This window comes from Sus scrofa, chromosome 17 (genome assembly GCF_054392235.1).
Source record: "Sus scrofa isolate SSC_HxYL_T2T_F1_AM1 chromosome 17, Sscrofa_HxYL_maternal_Yorkshire_Landrace_v2.0, whole genome shotgun sequence".
NCBI lineage: Eukaryota > Metazoa > Chordata > Mammalia > Artiodactyla > Suidae > Sus > Sus scrofa.
Window position 1 is genome coordinate 51,950,246 of NC_139399.1, and position 15,548 is coordinate 51,965,793.

Sequence of the window (15,548 nt, forward strand, 5' to 3'; positions counted from 1 at the left end):
CTAAAAAGCAAAAAAAGGACCAAAAAAAAACCCACCTTGGTGGTTTAAAGCATGGGCTCACTTGCCTACACTATGTAACCACTGCAGATTGCTTTCAGGAAAAAAAAAAAAAAAAGTTATCTGCCTAGAAGTGGCTCACATCACTTCCAGTAGTCAAATGTCAGTATCCAAAGCGAGTCACAGAGCCATGCTCAACTTCAAGGTGAAGTGCAGTTGTACCATGTACCCAAAAGAAAGAGAACCAGAATATATACAAACAGCTGTAACCATCACCACACTATGAAAGAACCCGCCACCATACCTGGCACACAGTAAGCACTCAATGACTCGTAGCTGCTGTTATTATATCATGAATATTAAGAGGTTTGGGAAAAACTTATTCAAATAACCCTAAGTCATAAAGCTGTGAAAACAACTTCTCGTGCACATTATTTGCAATAAAGAAAAGGTGAATTTACAAGCATCTCACCATGATATAATGGAGGGACATGCCAAAAAGTTTCTAGTAAGCAAAAAATAGTAAACAAGAGTTACCAAAATAGTACCACAAGGCTTTTACTCTGATATCAGGGAAGGACATGCCAAAATGTTTCTAGTAAACAAGACATAGTAAATAAGAGTTACCAAAATAGTACCACTCATTCTTACCCCCTTTTAGACATGTAAAATTTCATTGATAATATCTTTATTTCAGAAAACATGAAAAAAAGTTATGCAGCCTTTCACAAATTCACTTCTAATCTCAGAGCACGTCTTCCCCATAAGTTCTTTTTTTGTTTGTTTGTTTGCCATTTCTTGGGCCACTCCCATGGCATATGGAGGTTCCTAGGCTAGTGGTCGAATCGGAGCTGTAGCCGCCAGCCTACACCACAGCCACAGCAACACAGGATACTCAACCCACTGAGCAAGGCCAGGGATAGAGCCCGCAACCTCACGGTTCCTAGTCAGATTCATTAACCACTGAGCCACGACGGGAACTCCTCCCCATAAGTTCTTAAGGGAATGTCTCCCATGTGGGTTTTTAGGACCCTGACAATCAGAGTTAGGGAGCAAGTCCTATTTAATGAAGTGAGAAATGAATTCTAATCATAACTTGACCAAAGACCAGCTCTGTGGCCTAACAAAATATGTGACTAGACAGGACTAGGAAGGACTCTGTTCCATCATCCGTAAAATGACAATATTACACTAGACAACCCCTGAATTCCCTTCCAACTCTTCTCTTCCCCAATCCGGAGAAGTCAGAAAGAGGCTCTGGTTTAGAAGAATTTAGTTAAGGTGCTGAACTGTGTGAGACTTGATAACCCTTAAATCTTAAACTAGAGGATTTCTCGTCGTGGCTCGGGAGAAACAAACCTGACTAGTATCCATGAGTATGCAGGTTGGATCCCTGGCCTTTTTCAGTGGGTTAGGGATCCTGCATTGCCATGAGCTATGGTGTAGGCCAGCAGCTGTAGCTCTGATTCAACCCCTAGCCTGGCAACCTCCATATGCCGCGGGTGTGGCCCTAAAAAGAAGAAAAAAATAATAATCTTTTTTTTTTTTTTTTTTTTTTGTCTTTTTGCTATTTCTTGGGCCGCTCCCGCGGCATATGGAGTTTCCCAGGCTAGGGGTCTAATCGGAGCTGTAGCCGCCAGCCTACGCCAGAGCCACAGGAACGCGGGATCCGAGCCGCGTCTGCAACCTACACCACAGCTCACGGCAACGCCGGATCGTTAACCCACTGAGCAAGGGCAGGGACCGAACCCGCAACCTCATGGTTCCTAGTCGGATTCGTTAACCACTGCGCCACGACGGGAACTCCAGAAAAAAATAATAATCTTAAACTCAAAATAATTGCTACAACAACAGATATGCTGGCAGCTTAGCTTAGCTCAAGACTGAACATGGAAGAAAGTCAGGAGCACCCAGGGAGAGCCCTGCTAGCATGAAATGTCTAATGTAGCAGATAAGGATGGACAGGTGACCAACTATTAAGTGTAAACAAGGAGGCTGGTATTTGGGCGTGGCTTATGAAAAGAGCCTTTTAGTAACTTCTCATACAATATTCCAGCTGTAGCTCTGCAAATCAGTGCCAGTGATGAGAACAGCATCAAACCCCCGAAAATTCTAGGCTTGGGATCTGCCAACTACCAGATCTCAATTCCAAAAGACAGGGTTTTCCAATTCCTTAAGACCCCAAAGCAGTAATTCAAATATGTGCCTAGAGATCAAGAACTTGAAATCCTTTGATGGTCAAATAAAAGAGCCCAAAGCTGAATGTTACAAAATGTTAAGCTCCCCCAATCAGTGATACTTGTGTCTCAGCTAAACAGAAGCCCCTGCCCAGACAACCTTCCATATTATCTTCACCCTAACTGACAGTGAAAGACTGTCTCCCACAACAAAATTAAAGGGAAAACAGTGATGCTTTTTAATGGACACCAATGGAAAAATACAGCATTAAGTCACACCATAAACAAAGCAAGAGATACTGCTGCATCAATAATTTTGCTATTCCTGCAGCTCTATCGGTGATCTTTAAGAACCCTTCTGATTCTAAAATCTACGACTGTATAAAGCATATGAGACACTTCTTATTGTCTTTTATGCTTCAAGAGTCACTGCTAAATGACTAACAATCTCCTGCTTGAAAACCTAAAACTTGGCGAATAAATTTAATAAAATTACAATATGATTAGAAAGATCCATTTTATTACATCCAGAAAGCATTTTTAAAAAACTATGATTCTTGGAATTCCCTGGTGGCTCAGCAGGTTAAGGATCTGGCATTGTCACTACTATAGTGCAGGTTCCATCCCTAGCCTGGGAACTTCCACACGCCAAAAAAAAAAAAAAAACGCTATGATTCTACATGTAGATCTTCATTTACTTCTACAGCCATGTTTCCTTCCACCTGTCAACCATAAAACAGTCTCCAGGAGTTCCTTTGTGGTGCTGCAGGTTAAGGATCTGGCATTGTCACTGCAGCAGCTTTGATCACTGCTCTGGCGAGGGTTCAGGCCCTGGCCTGGGAACTTCCACATACCAAGGGCACGGCCAAAAAAACAAAACCAAATAAACAAACAAAACCCCCCAATTCTGCAGTGGATATTAATCAATATATTAGAATCGATGCTATCCATGATTTTAAGCAGTTTAAAATTTGAAATACAAGTAGATGGGGCTGAAGGCAGGGAAGAACATACCCCCTGAATGAGCAAAAGAAATCCTTTTATTTGGCCACACCCTTGGCATATGGAAGTTCCCAGGCCAGGAACTTCCTGCAACTTGTGCCACGGCTACAGCAATTCTGGATCCTTAACCCACTGCACCACAAGGGAACTCCAAGAAATCCTTGCTTTTAACAAATCAAGTTTCAAATATATTGGAAGGGGACAAAGGATAAGGCTCAATCTTTCAAGGGAGCTTTGGAGAATATTATTAAAAACAAAGATTAGGAGTTCCCATTGTGGTGCAGTGGAAACGAATCTGACTAGGAATCATAAGGTTTAGGGTTTGATCCCTAGCCTCGCTCCATGGGTTAAGGATCCGGCGTTGCCGTGAGCTGTGGTGTAGGCCAGGAGCTCTACCTCCAATTGGACCCCTAGCCTGGGAACCTCCATATGCCGTGGGTGTGGCCCTAAAAAGCAAACCAACAGACAAACAAACAAAAACCAACAACAAAGATTACCTTTATAAATTGAAAAAACATCTACATCCTCTAAGTAAGCTGATAAACCAGAAATACTTTACATAGGAAAAATCTCCATTAACTAAAGTAATGTGAACCCTCAATACCCAATGTTTTATACTGAGAATTAAGTACTGCACCTAAAAGCTGCCTGTATGAAACCTGTATATGAAAGAAAAAAGCGTCAGAAATCATGTAGAAAGACATGCATGTTAGTCACATGCATAAAAGGTCACAAGGCTTCACTGGAACACTTACCTTTCTGTTTGCAAAACATTACAAGACACATATTGAAATTTATTTCTGATCTGACTATTAATATCAAATAAACTTTTAGATAAAAATAAATAGGTAAATATAAACGGAAAAAACAGTACCAAACTTTATTGTTTAGTTTCTCTTTAGGCTAAAGGACAGTCTTGTTCCATATTGTATTTTTCTTTCTAAACGAAGAAGGGGGGAAAAATCCACTATTTCCCCCAAAGCAGGGGGGAGGGGAGGGAAGGGTGGCAGGGGGTGTTAAAGGGTCTAGAGTTGTGCTGTCAAATGCCAGTGCCACTAGCCATATGATGATTTAAACTTAAATTAACTAATATTAAATAAAAATATAAATTCTGTTCCTTAGTCATACTGGCCACCTTTTAGGAGCTTCAAAAGCCATTCGTGACTACTAGGTCCTGCACAGATACAGGACATTTTCTACTGGAAAGTGCTGATCTAGAACAATGTTCCTCAAATTTAAAGATACACAAAAACATCAGGATAGCTTGTTATAACACAGATTAGTGGGTCTCCATCCCAGGTTATTTTATTTCAGTGGTCTGGAATGAGGCCAAAAATCTGCAATTCTAATACACTCCAAGATAATGCTGATACTGCCCATCATCTGGAGTTGTACTCTCTATGGTAAAGTACTAGCTTTTTTTTTTCACTAATCCATTATTGACCAATACTTTTATAAAATACTAGAAACATTAATTACCAGGGGAAAATATTTTAAACAAGGACTACAGCATAAACTTCTATTTTTCATTAACAGGTTCAACAGACAAGTCATTTTTCTAAAAAAATACTGTAAAAGCAGCTAATTACTTTCTTTCAAGTTTTGAACTTAACTAGTCACAGACAGGTAATAAAAAACTCACAGACCCGCACAGATCCACAGACTAAGTTTGAGTAGCCCTGATCTAAAAGCGCTTATTTTACATTTTTACAATTATCTTTTTGGAGCTGGTCATTAATGATCTCTTTCTACCATTTCCTCAGTCTATTTTTACAACTTAAGGCAAAAAACATTATTTGCATTATGCAGAACCCAACCCCCACCCCAAGACCCTTAAAACAGTACTACATAAGGTTTGCACAAAGAAACAACCTAACAGGTTATAATGTGATCCGAATCTGTCACATGGTCAACAAGGATGACAGCTTGACTTGCTCATGCTAACCCATGGTTAAACTCAGACTGCTAACATCACAAGAGTCGGTAAGCCAAAATACACAATGAACATTAATGAAATCTCAGTGTTAAGTTACATAAAATTTCTTTTGAGTAAATGACATCTATGATCTGGACCTACCTTACCAAACACAATCCTTCAAAGGATTTCTTAAGTATACTGATGGTTTCCTTGAACCCAAAGTAAACTGTCCAAGTACATTTCTTTACTCCTGTACACTCAGGAAAGGAACACATCAGACAGAATCCCCTTATAGGACTCAATGCCCTTCACCAAACTACCTAAAGCTTAGGTGTCTTCCTCAATCCACATATTATCAAACCAAAGAAACTGATTTTTCTTCTACTCAACTTCTGGTCTGACCCAACAAATGGACTTCTATGAGCAAATGTCCAGGATAACTTCAAGTTCAGCTGCTGCTTAAAGACTAATCCTAGAATTTTCTTACTGCTCTATCATTTTGTTTTACCAGTTTGTTTATTACTTAAATAAATTATAAAAGCCTGAGAACTTTAATATGCGATCCTTTCCCCTATAGTAACATCTAGTTTAATAGAACTTGACATATATGCATGTTCAGTATAAAATAAGGTTATAAGCCTAACTAGATATTTTTTAAGAAAATTCCACTTAAAATTAACAACATTAACAGAAAAGTTACAAGGTATATCTCATACAAAGTCCCAGGATTATAAAAATGGAGAGTATTTTTAATTGTTCTGCTTACAGTGTCAGAAAACTCTACTCCTCTGAACGCACTGAATGAAGCACTAACAGAATGATTAAGAAGTAGAGTTCAAAGCAAGAAACTATCAGGAGCTTTTGCCAGGGCCACCCTCCCACCCCCGCCCCCCACCCCCCAGGGCCCATCTGCAGAGGCAGATGGTTGAGGCCAAGAAGCCCAGGACCTTCTAAGACTGTCTTTCAATTGTCCTCTTATCAGGCTGCAGAGGCAAAAGCACGGAGCAGCTTCCCAAGAATAAATCAGGCAGAAGAATTCTGGGGGTAACCCTTGCCTGGATGCTGCCCTGAGGGACCCAGCCCAGGCCAACTGATCCAGACTGAGATTGCAGGAACTGCTAAAGGCCAAAAAGCCCAAAGAAGTCAGCCTCTAGGCAAAAGATTTTGCTCAAACAAAACAACTGTTTTGTGATAACCTAAATCAATGATCCTTAATATTTGTGCCTGTGGTTGGGAAGGGATGGGGAGGGAGAAGGAAGGTGGAGTCAGAGTCCTTTAAGAATCATAAAAAGAAATAGATTTGCTTCCCATAAAAATATACACACAAACAATATTTTACATACTATTTTGGGGAATTCACAGACAAGCTAAAGTGTCCGTGAATCCCAGGATACCAAGCATTAACCTAAACAGGTAGGCACTGAAGGTCAATGTTACCAAAGCCAGACCTTCGTTTAATCTGAAGCCTGACCTTTTACAGAGAGATGATCTTAGAATTTAAAATTCCAAAAATAAAATGCCTTGGTCACATAGTATACAAGAAAATCCAAAATATATTAAAATTTTACTGATACTATATTTGACGCATAAAATTAGATCAGTGAAAACTCCCTATGAGAACCTTCTATAAAGAAGTAGAAAAGGAGAATAATAGAAAACTCTCTGTTCTTTTATAAAATTCAAATATGTAAATGTTTGGATTCACGTCCTAAAGTTATCTTAAAATTCTACTTCTTAGTTTTCCTGAAATTTTCAAACACTGTCTTAGTATGTTAAGCTCTTCTGAAATAGCTAGTGAATAAAAAGCACCATGGAAATCTATTGAATAATGAGGTTTTTTTCCTATGCTAAAAAGTTTAAGTCCTTCATTATGACTATTAAAAAAAAGGTTCATCAATTTTTTAAAAAATTCCTCAAAATATGAGCTATTTAATGTCATATACATTATCAAAGATGCTAAAAGTCTCAAAGATGGCAAATGACATAAAGAATAAAAGTAGGAGGATATAAAGAATCACTACTATGGAGTTCCCGTCATGGCACAGTGGTTAACGAATCTGACTAGGAACCATGAGGTTGCGGGTGCAATCCCTGGCCTTGCTCAGTGGGTTAACAACCCGGTGTTGCTGTGAGCTGTGGTGTAGGTCGCAGATACGGCTCGGATCCCGCACTGCTGTGGCTCTGGCTCAGGCCAGTGGCTACAGCTCCGATTAGACTCCTAGCCTGGGAACCTCCATATGCTGCGGTAGTGACCCTAGAAAAGACAGAAAGACAAAAAAAAAAAAAAAAAAAAGAATCACTACTACAAACTAGAAAAACCAACTAATACAGGAACCACAAGCAAAACTTACCATTTTTCTCTGGATTTTATGCAAATAATTTGGTTCAGAAATGGGAAAAGTGATATTTTAAAACAACTGCAGTTTACTACCTTCAGGACTTTTTTGGAAGTGACAGAATTTCTCATGAGGGTATCAAAGCTTCCACAAAATGAACTAGAGAAGAACATTTTGGCAAGGAAAATCTGACTGCTTTCTCCCTCTGCACTTCATGGTTATTACCATTATTGGGCTAACCCTGAACTTTGTGTGTGTGTGTGTGTGTGTGTGTGTGTGTGTGTGTGTGTGTGTGTGTGTGTGTGTCTGTCTGTCTGTCTGTCTGTCTGTCTGTCTGTCTGTCTGTCTTTTTGTCTTTTTAGGGCTGCACTGGTGGCGGAGGTTCCCAGGCTAGGGGTCGAATCAGAGTTGTAGATGCCGGCCTACACCACAGCCATAACGACATCACGTCTGAGCCGCATCTGCGGCCTAAATCACAGATCACACCAACACCAGATCCTTAACCCACTGAGCAAGGCGAGGGATCGAACCCGAAACCTCATGGTTCCTAGTCAGATTCGTTTCTGCTGTGCCAAGGACGGGAACTCCATAACCCTGAACTCTTAAATGCCCAGGAAGCCCTCTCCTACACTGTGGAGACGAGGAGGGGAAAGGGTAGCCTCAGTGTATTCCAGTTTGCCTCTTCAGTGACAAATTCTTGAAGTGGGAGTAAAAATGGACAGATTTATAGAACTTAGGCAAACTATGCTAGTTAATCCAGCATTATACCATAAAAACTGACAGCATGCTCCAGCTTTTTAAGAAAATTTTGTAGTGCTGTGGGTGAAAAGAATAAGTGCTTTGGATCCAGATGGTTGGGGTTCAAATTCTGACTCTAAAGTGTACTAGATTTATGGCCTTGAACAAGTTACTTTATTTCATTGAGTTGCAGCCCAAGAAGATCATGGATGGCTAAGAAAACAGGGGTATTTTTTTCTCACCTCTGCAGTCCCAGCGCCTAGCTAAGTGCTGGACATATATCAGGTATTCGATGCGAGTTCTTTTAGCTTCCCTCACAAGTCTGTCATACTCTGTTACAAAAGCAAAAATGTTCTCCAGGGAACAGATATCTAAGCTCTAGCTATTATTTTATGCATTTCAAAGAGTTTTCAATATAGTAATAACCTGATTCAGGAGAGTACAGGCAGTCCCATGAAATCCACCATATCTTTTCACCTGAATTAGACTTTGAATGAGGGATGGAAGTATAACTACTAAATATTTATTTTAAAAAACAAGTTTTCAGGGAGAGGGCTAAATCAGGAGTTTGGGATTAAGAGATACACACTACTACATAAAAAACAACAAGGACCTACTGTATAGCACATGGAATGATAGTCAATATCTTATAATAGCCTATAATGGAAAAGAATCTGAAAAACTATATATATATATATATACACATACACACACACGAGTATATATATATATATATATATATATACACACACACACACACATATACACAAAAGTATATGTATATACATATATATGTGTATGTATAACTGAATCATTTTACTATATACCTGAAACTAATGCATCATTGTAAATCAACTACAATCTGGCCTTCCCTGGTGGCCTAGCCCTTAAGGATCCATTGTTGTCACTGCTATGGCTCAGGTCAGGGTCACGGCCTAGGAACTTCTGCATGCCGCAGGCAAAGCCAAAAAAAATAGTATCCTCAGTTGATTTACATACTGTCATTGTCCTAAATACTGTCACTGTCATATACCAAAGATATTTATGCAAGCAGAATCCTTGAATCCCAAAACCTGTTCAAAAGGGTTCAGAACATGAATCCATATGTGACTCCATTTGGTCATTACCAATACAAAGTCTTCCCATGAAAGCTGAAAAACACAGACCCCTGCGATGAGAATCAAGCCTGAAGTTGTGGATCCCTTTTTCCTCATGGTTTAACACAGGAAGACATAACCACAAGCTCTGCTTGGGGCAGCCATACATCCAAGAAAACTGAAAAACTTCTCTGAAACTTCTCTAAAGCAGAAATCTCCAAGACACAGTATTGCCCAGCAGCCTAATTTCTTGCAAAATGGCAAAAATCACATATGAGATGTTATTTCTAAAGAGATAAGATTCTGCTTCAGATTTTCTTTGGTATTTGAAATAGTTATGAGAAAAGTAAATCAATAAATACAGAAAACCTAACCACCAAAGGATCTTCCAGAAATGTAGTAGTATTAACTTGTGACGTCCAATTGCACTTTCAACTGGCCATTCAATTTCTCATGTGATTTGCATGAAGTAAAACCTGAGTTCAGAGAACTTCCACTTATACTAATAATAAATTATAAAAATAAAATGTAAAAAAGCAAAAAAAAAAGTTTCAGTATAAAAGATGTGGCACCAGGAAAACTGTGATACCACAATGAAACAGAGCTAATTTCACAACAGATCTAGATTTACTTTGCCCGTGGCCAGATTACAGAGAGCAGTATCATAGTTACCATACAGGAGATTCCAAAGCCAGCAAAAAAGGGGGAAAAAAAGGTAAACTTTTAATATAGTCCATTAATCAAGAAAAAAGTTTAAAATTCGTCTAGGAAGTCTGCCCCAGGACAGAAAGAAATCCAAAATTAATCACTTCAGCACTCCACATTTTCCCAGCCCTTTGGTTACAGTCATGCATCGCTTCTCTGCAACCACCTGTTCTGGTTGGCATAAACCATTTCACTTGACGATTCATGTTTAATCATGTTATCATACATGGATCTCAAACCTTCTATTCCCAGAGAGCTATAAAGTTTAGAAAACCTATCTCCTTGAGGTTGCCAGACTGATCTTCCAAGAGACTCTCCTATGCATCCATGCACAGACCATGGGTACAAATCCCCAGTAAGAAAGCTCATAATTAGTCTCGAGAACACAGCAGAGTGGTCCCTGTCTGGACTTTTCTAAGGGTCACAAGCATACCCCCTTAAAATACATCAAAATTTGGAGCCTACTGGGATGATATTCCTATATACCATTTAAGAAATAATAATTGAATCTCAGTCAATATTGCAGACACTCTGAAAATTGTTAAAAAAAAAATTCAATGAGTATTTTCTCTATTCGTGGATCTGCTACACCAGAAATAAGCAGTGTTGAGGGGGTGGGGAGTAAGGCGCATATACAGCCCCAAAGATGCCAAGGATTCACTAGAAAACTTGGCCAGATTACTAATAGTCCATAAACCCTAATTTGGAGAACATGGGCCTACAGGTCCAAAATTGAATTACACTGCTTTATTAAATCACACACTACCGAAACCACAGTCACATCACTCATAACTGGAACTAGGAACACTTTATGTACACAAATGTAAGTGTCTGCTTATGCATTTTTAATTGGATCAAATAAAACTGAAGCTGCAAACAAACTCAAATTTCAATTATCTCACTAGTGAGGGGATTTCCTAATAGCGTCCTTTTTAAAACCAAGTAGCTGCTAACCCTCTGCACATCTGACAAGCATGTCCCTGGAAATTTGGGAGCAACAGACTCCGTCACTTCTCAACAGCGAAGGAAATAAATACCATGAAGGGGCCAGGTTCCTTTTTTGTAAGCTCAAACATGCAATCTAATAATGCACAAAACTTGGCTGCGGGGTTGCTGGACACCTCCAGGGTTCCAATTTTCGGGACGAGTGCGCGCTAGCGCGTAAGAAGGGGGCGGAGGGGGTGCGCGCTCCGAGGACGCGCCGGGGCCCCCGCCCCCTCCCGGAGCAGCAGCCTGGCACCAGCCCACCCTCCTCCACCCCTGCAAACAGACGCAGGACGGCAATAGAGCAACTTCTCCGCGGGGGCGACGGCGGCGGGAAGAGCGGCCACCCCCAGCCGCTGCCCGACCTGGCTGAGGTGGGGGGGTCCCCCTCCTCGGGCCGGCCCCAAGGAGTTGGGGGGATGGGGAGCCCTCCGCACGCCCCGCCCCCGCACGCCTGGCCCGGGGCCGGGGGCTGCCCGGACCCCCGCCCCTCCGCGGGGCCCGCGGCGGCGCACTCCCAAGGACGGCAGCCCGGCCAGAGCGCGGCCTGAGCGTGAGCCGGAGCGGAACGCGGCGGAGGCTGGCCGCTTGCCTCAGGCCTCAGGCCGCCGCCTGCCCTCCGCCAGGCCGCCCGCCGCCGGCCCCGCTCGGACCCCGGCCCGGTCGGGCCTCGGCGCCGCCGCAGCCCCTCATCCTGGCTTCATTCATAGGGGCACCCCAGCCCGGCCGGCGGGGCGGGGCCGGGGACCCGCGGACAAGGCCCGCCCGCCGAGGCCAGGGAGGAAAATAAAAAGTTAAGAGAAGAACTTACCTAAAATGGCTCCTGCAGCAGCCAAAATACAAACAGCTATTATTTGGTGAAGTTTAGCTCAGACACCCTGCAAGGACACCCTAACCCGGCTCGAGCCCGCCTTCCCTGCTACGCCATTGGGCTTCGCCGGCCCAAAACACAGAGTCATTGGTCAGCCTGGCTGCTGCTCAGATAAAAGCCCATTTCAAGCTTGCTTGCAGGGGCGAGTGATGGGCTCGCTCCATTGTGCTCGTATTTGCATGGATGTGATCGCGGCGCTGATTGGCCCGCACCGGGGAAGCCCCGCCCCCTGCCTCGCGCCCCCCCGCCTTGGAGACGCCGCTGCGCGCGGCCCCGCCCCCCGGGACCCAGTGGCGGGGCCGCGGGGGCGGGGCGGGGCCGGGGTCCTGAGGGCTGAGGGGGCGGGGCGGGGGTCCTGCCCAATGCAGACGGCAGGCAGGGGGCGGAACCCAGAGCGAGCCCAGGGGGGCGGAGGTTCAACCCGCAGGTGGTCTCTCAGGTAGCGGGCTAGCCATGTGGAACACCCAGGCTGGCCTCTCAGAGACTGAGAGCGGATGTGACTGGGGTCCCGCGACAGAGATTCTGCTGGGGCCGAGGTCCCGTAGGTCAGGAGAAGATGCCGAGAATCCAGGCGGAGAGCCAAGGAGTCCCGGGCTCTGTTTCCAGCCGCATCTTTTCCTCTCCTTCTGGCTCCCCAGCACTCCTGGTAAACGGGCTTCTTTCCAAGGACCTTCCCCCAGACCCCCCGCCCCGCACATCCCGGGAGTTTTCACCCCCGGGGGTCATGAATATACTTCTGTAAAATCAGATGTCGAGCTACGAGCTACGCTGTGTTTAGTTCAGGCCTGTCTCCTTCACCATCCTTGTAGCATCCTCAAGGACAGGGCCCAGCATATGGCAGAGATTCAACTAACTGTTTAATATTCTTTAATTCATTCGTTAGTAGCTTATTTCTGAATACCCACTAAATGCCAGGCATTGATCTCAGGAGACACAGTGGTCAATAAGACAAAGGCTTTGCTCTTGTGGAATGGGCATGCTAAGGGGAAATAAAGACAATGAATAAGGGAGTTCCCATCGTGGCTCAGTGGTTAACGAATCCGACTAGGAACCATGAGGTTGTGGGTTTGATCCCTGGCCTTGCTCAGTGGGTTAAGGATTCGGCATTGCAGTGAGCTGTGGTGTAGGTTGCAGATGCAGCTCGGATCCTGCGTTGCTGTGGCTCTGGCGTAGGCCAGGGGCTACAGCTCCGATTTGACCCCTAGCCTGGGAACCTCCATATGCCGCAGGAGCGGCCCAAGAAATGGCAAAAAGTCAGACAGACATACATACATACATACATAAAAAAAAAAAAGACAATGAATAAATACAAGGGGAGAGGGAGTGATAAATACTATAAATAAATGGAGGCAGAGGGGGATGAGTTGGCCTTGTCTGGCCAAGTACTCCGTATGGCATCCCATTACTGCCCCCCTCCCAGATGTGGAATTCACATCATCCCTTTACCCACTGCTTGCCTCCATTATAGGTGTTTCCCTATAACCCACCAAAAAAAGAAAAAGAAAAGGCTAGATTTCGACTGTAGAGGCTCATCTTACTTCAATTAGGTAGGAATGATCTGAGCTCTCATGCTTCCAAGAGCAGTTTGATGCATATGAGATGAACATGACTTGACTTTGTCAGAAGTAGCTGTAATGACTTAGCAGAGCCTTAGTGCACCCCCAAAGAGAAGATATTTTTAGTGTCTTTGAAACCCCAGTGATCCTATGTTTTCAGCCCCTGGCCCTAATTCTCATCTGAGGAGAACTTCTGTACTTCTTGGCAAACACCAGAGATTTCTCCAGTTTGAAAGTACAGAGATAGCATCCCCTTGCCACCCATCTACCTTACCTGTGCACATTTCTCTCATTGGATTCAAGACTGGCCAAGAAGTGTCATGGTTCTTCCTTCCTCCTCCTCTTTCTTCCTTCCTTAAACAAATATATATTAAGCATCAACTATGTTCCAGGTATTGTTCTAGACACACAAAACCAATACAGCATTAAACAAGACAGACAACATCTCTGTCCTCAGGGAGTTTAATCATCTAGTTGGGGACAAGGCAGAGGTTGACACATGGATCCTGAGGAGCTTCAATCCAGCCAAACTGCTGGTGAGTGAGAGGCAAAGAGCTGCTTGTCCCCCAACTCACGGGGACAGCGGACTTGCTCTCCTGAGCCAGCTGCTACCGGGGCTGAAGCAGGACTATGCAGCTGATAGCCAAAGCCCTCCCAGTCTGACACCAGCATCAAGGGTCTAAAGTTGCTCATGGGGCTTGGGTCTGTGAACTTGAGCTTCTGGAAAGAGCTGGGAGCAGAGTTATACCAGAAGCAGACTTAGTCTGACTTGGGAGTCAAGTGGCCCTCCTTTCGCATAATCACATCCTTTCCCCACAAAAGATGACATAGCATAAATGTAATGAGGCAGGAGTGGAGCTCCAGACATCGAGAGCAGAGTGTATGTGCCAAAGCAGCAAAGCAGGGATGGTTTCGGGAGGGGGGGCCAGAAGTGGGGAGGGAAGGTAGGTTTGTCAGTAATTCCTGTTCTTAATCTTGACCAAAGTCAGGAGCACATAAGAAGTGACACACATGCAAAGGCACAAATACTATATCACTAAACAGGAAATCAGTGGGAATATATGATTGATTCACAAACGAATGGTACAGGTACAAGCAAAGGAAAGAACTGGTAACTATACTCAAGAGAGGCACCATGCTTGACCTTCAAAGAGTCAGGTCTGTGGAGCTGAGCGAGGTTAGTGGAATCTGACCTTAAAACACTTCTGCACGGAGGGGAGACACAGACTGCTGAGTGTCTGTTAGCTGTATCCATCCACGGGGACATCTTAGTCTTAGCTTGAGTTCTCCAGAATGCAGAGCCTGATTCAGTGAGCAGGAGTGAGAGACAACAGAGAAAGGTGGGGAAGAGGGAAGAGCCAGTGCCAGGGTGATTATTTGCTCCCACTCAAGGGATTATCCTCTGAGAAGCCACATAAAATGAATCTCAGTACAGCTTGTGGGAGAGGGAAGGGAAGGAAATTTATCCATCAGGTCAATTTGAGTGAATTCTGATTCACTCCAGTTGATCATGCATAGATGCAAAGTGGGGTTCCAAGGTGTCCCAAAGCTCTGTCGAGGAGCATGCAGGCAAAGCATTATCAGGGTGCAGCCGCAAGGAGTCTGATGGAGCCCATGCAGAGCTAGATGCCACAGCAGCTGCTGGGACACAGATGGTTGACCCTAAAAAGCCTTGATGTGGGAGGGTGACACCAGTGATGTACAACTTTCTGTACCATATAGTAAATCCACTTTCACAAAGGGCCCCAGAAGAGCACTCCTTAGGAGCTGTGAAGGGGAGCCAGAGAAGGGCTTCCAAGAGTTCTGGAACTTTGGGACATTAACTCTATAAACACAAGTTACATCCTACGTGACCCTCTTCTCTCTTCCTTCCGGCCTCTGTTTGCTTGTCTGTTTCCTCCATGAGAGCTCTGAGCTTCTTTATTGCTCTTGTTTATGTATCTGTGGCAGAGGAAAGGTCTCATCCTTGGTCCATTTCATTTCCCTCCCAGGCTCATAGCAACAACTACCTTTCTCATTAATCAGATAGGTCCTTGTGACTGAGCTCTAATGGTATCTGAACAAGAAGTGGTACAAATATATCCCATTTCTAAGTATTCCCTAAAACTTCCTGTGTGATCCTACAAATTCTTCTCCTTATGTTCATCTGCTGGCCAGATGCAAAAGT

At 43.7% G+C, this 15,548-nt stretch overlaps 1 protein-coding gene and 1 long non-coding RNA gene across 22 annotated transcripts in view; both read right to left on the reverse strand.

The window, feature by feature from the left end:
* Positions 1–11,847, reverse strand: part of CHD6 (chromodomain helicase DNA binding protein 6) — a 216,833-nt gene extending 204,986 nt beyond the window's left edge. For all 19 annotated transcript variants that reach the window (XR_014832359.1, XR_014832360.1, XR_014832358.1 and 16 more), the window contains exon 1: positions 11,766–11,847. The gene's annotated coding sequence lies outside the window, so the exon portion shown is untranslated. The remainder of the gene's footprint in view (positions 1–11,765) is intronic.
* Positions 11,848–13,655: 1,808 nt separating this feature from the next.
* Positions 13,656–15,548, reverse strand: part of LOC146395316 (uncharacterized) — a 63,804-nt gene continuing 61,911 nt past the window's right edge. For all 3 annotated transcript variants that reach the window (XR_014832396.1, XR_014832395.1, XR_014832392.1), the window contains one exon: positions 13,656–13,735. This is a non-coding gene — a long non-coding RNA (uncharacterized LOC146395316). The remainder of the gene's footprint in view (positions 13,736–15,548) is intronic.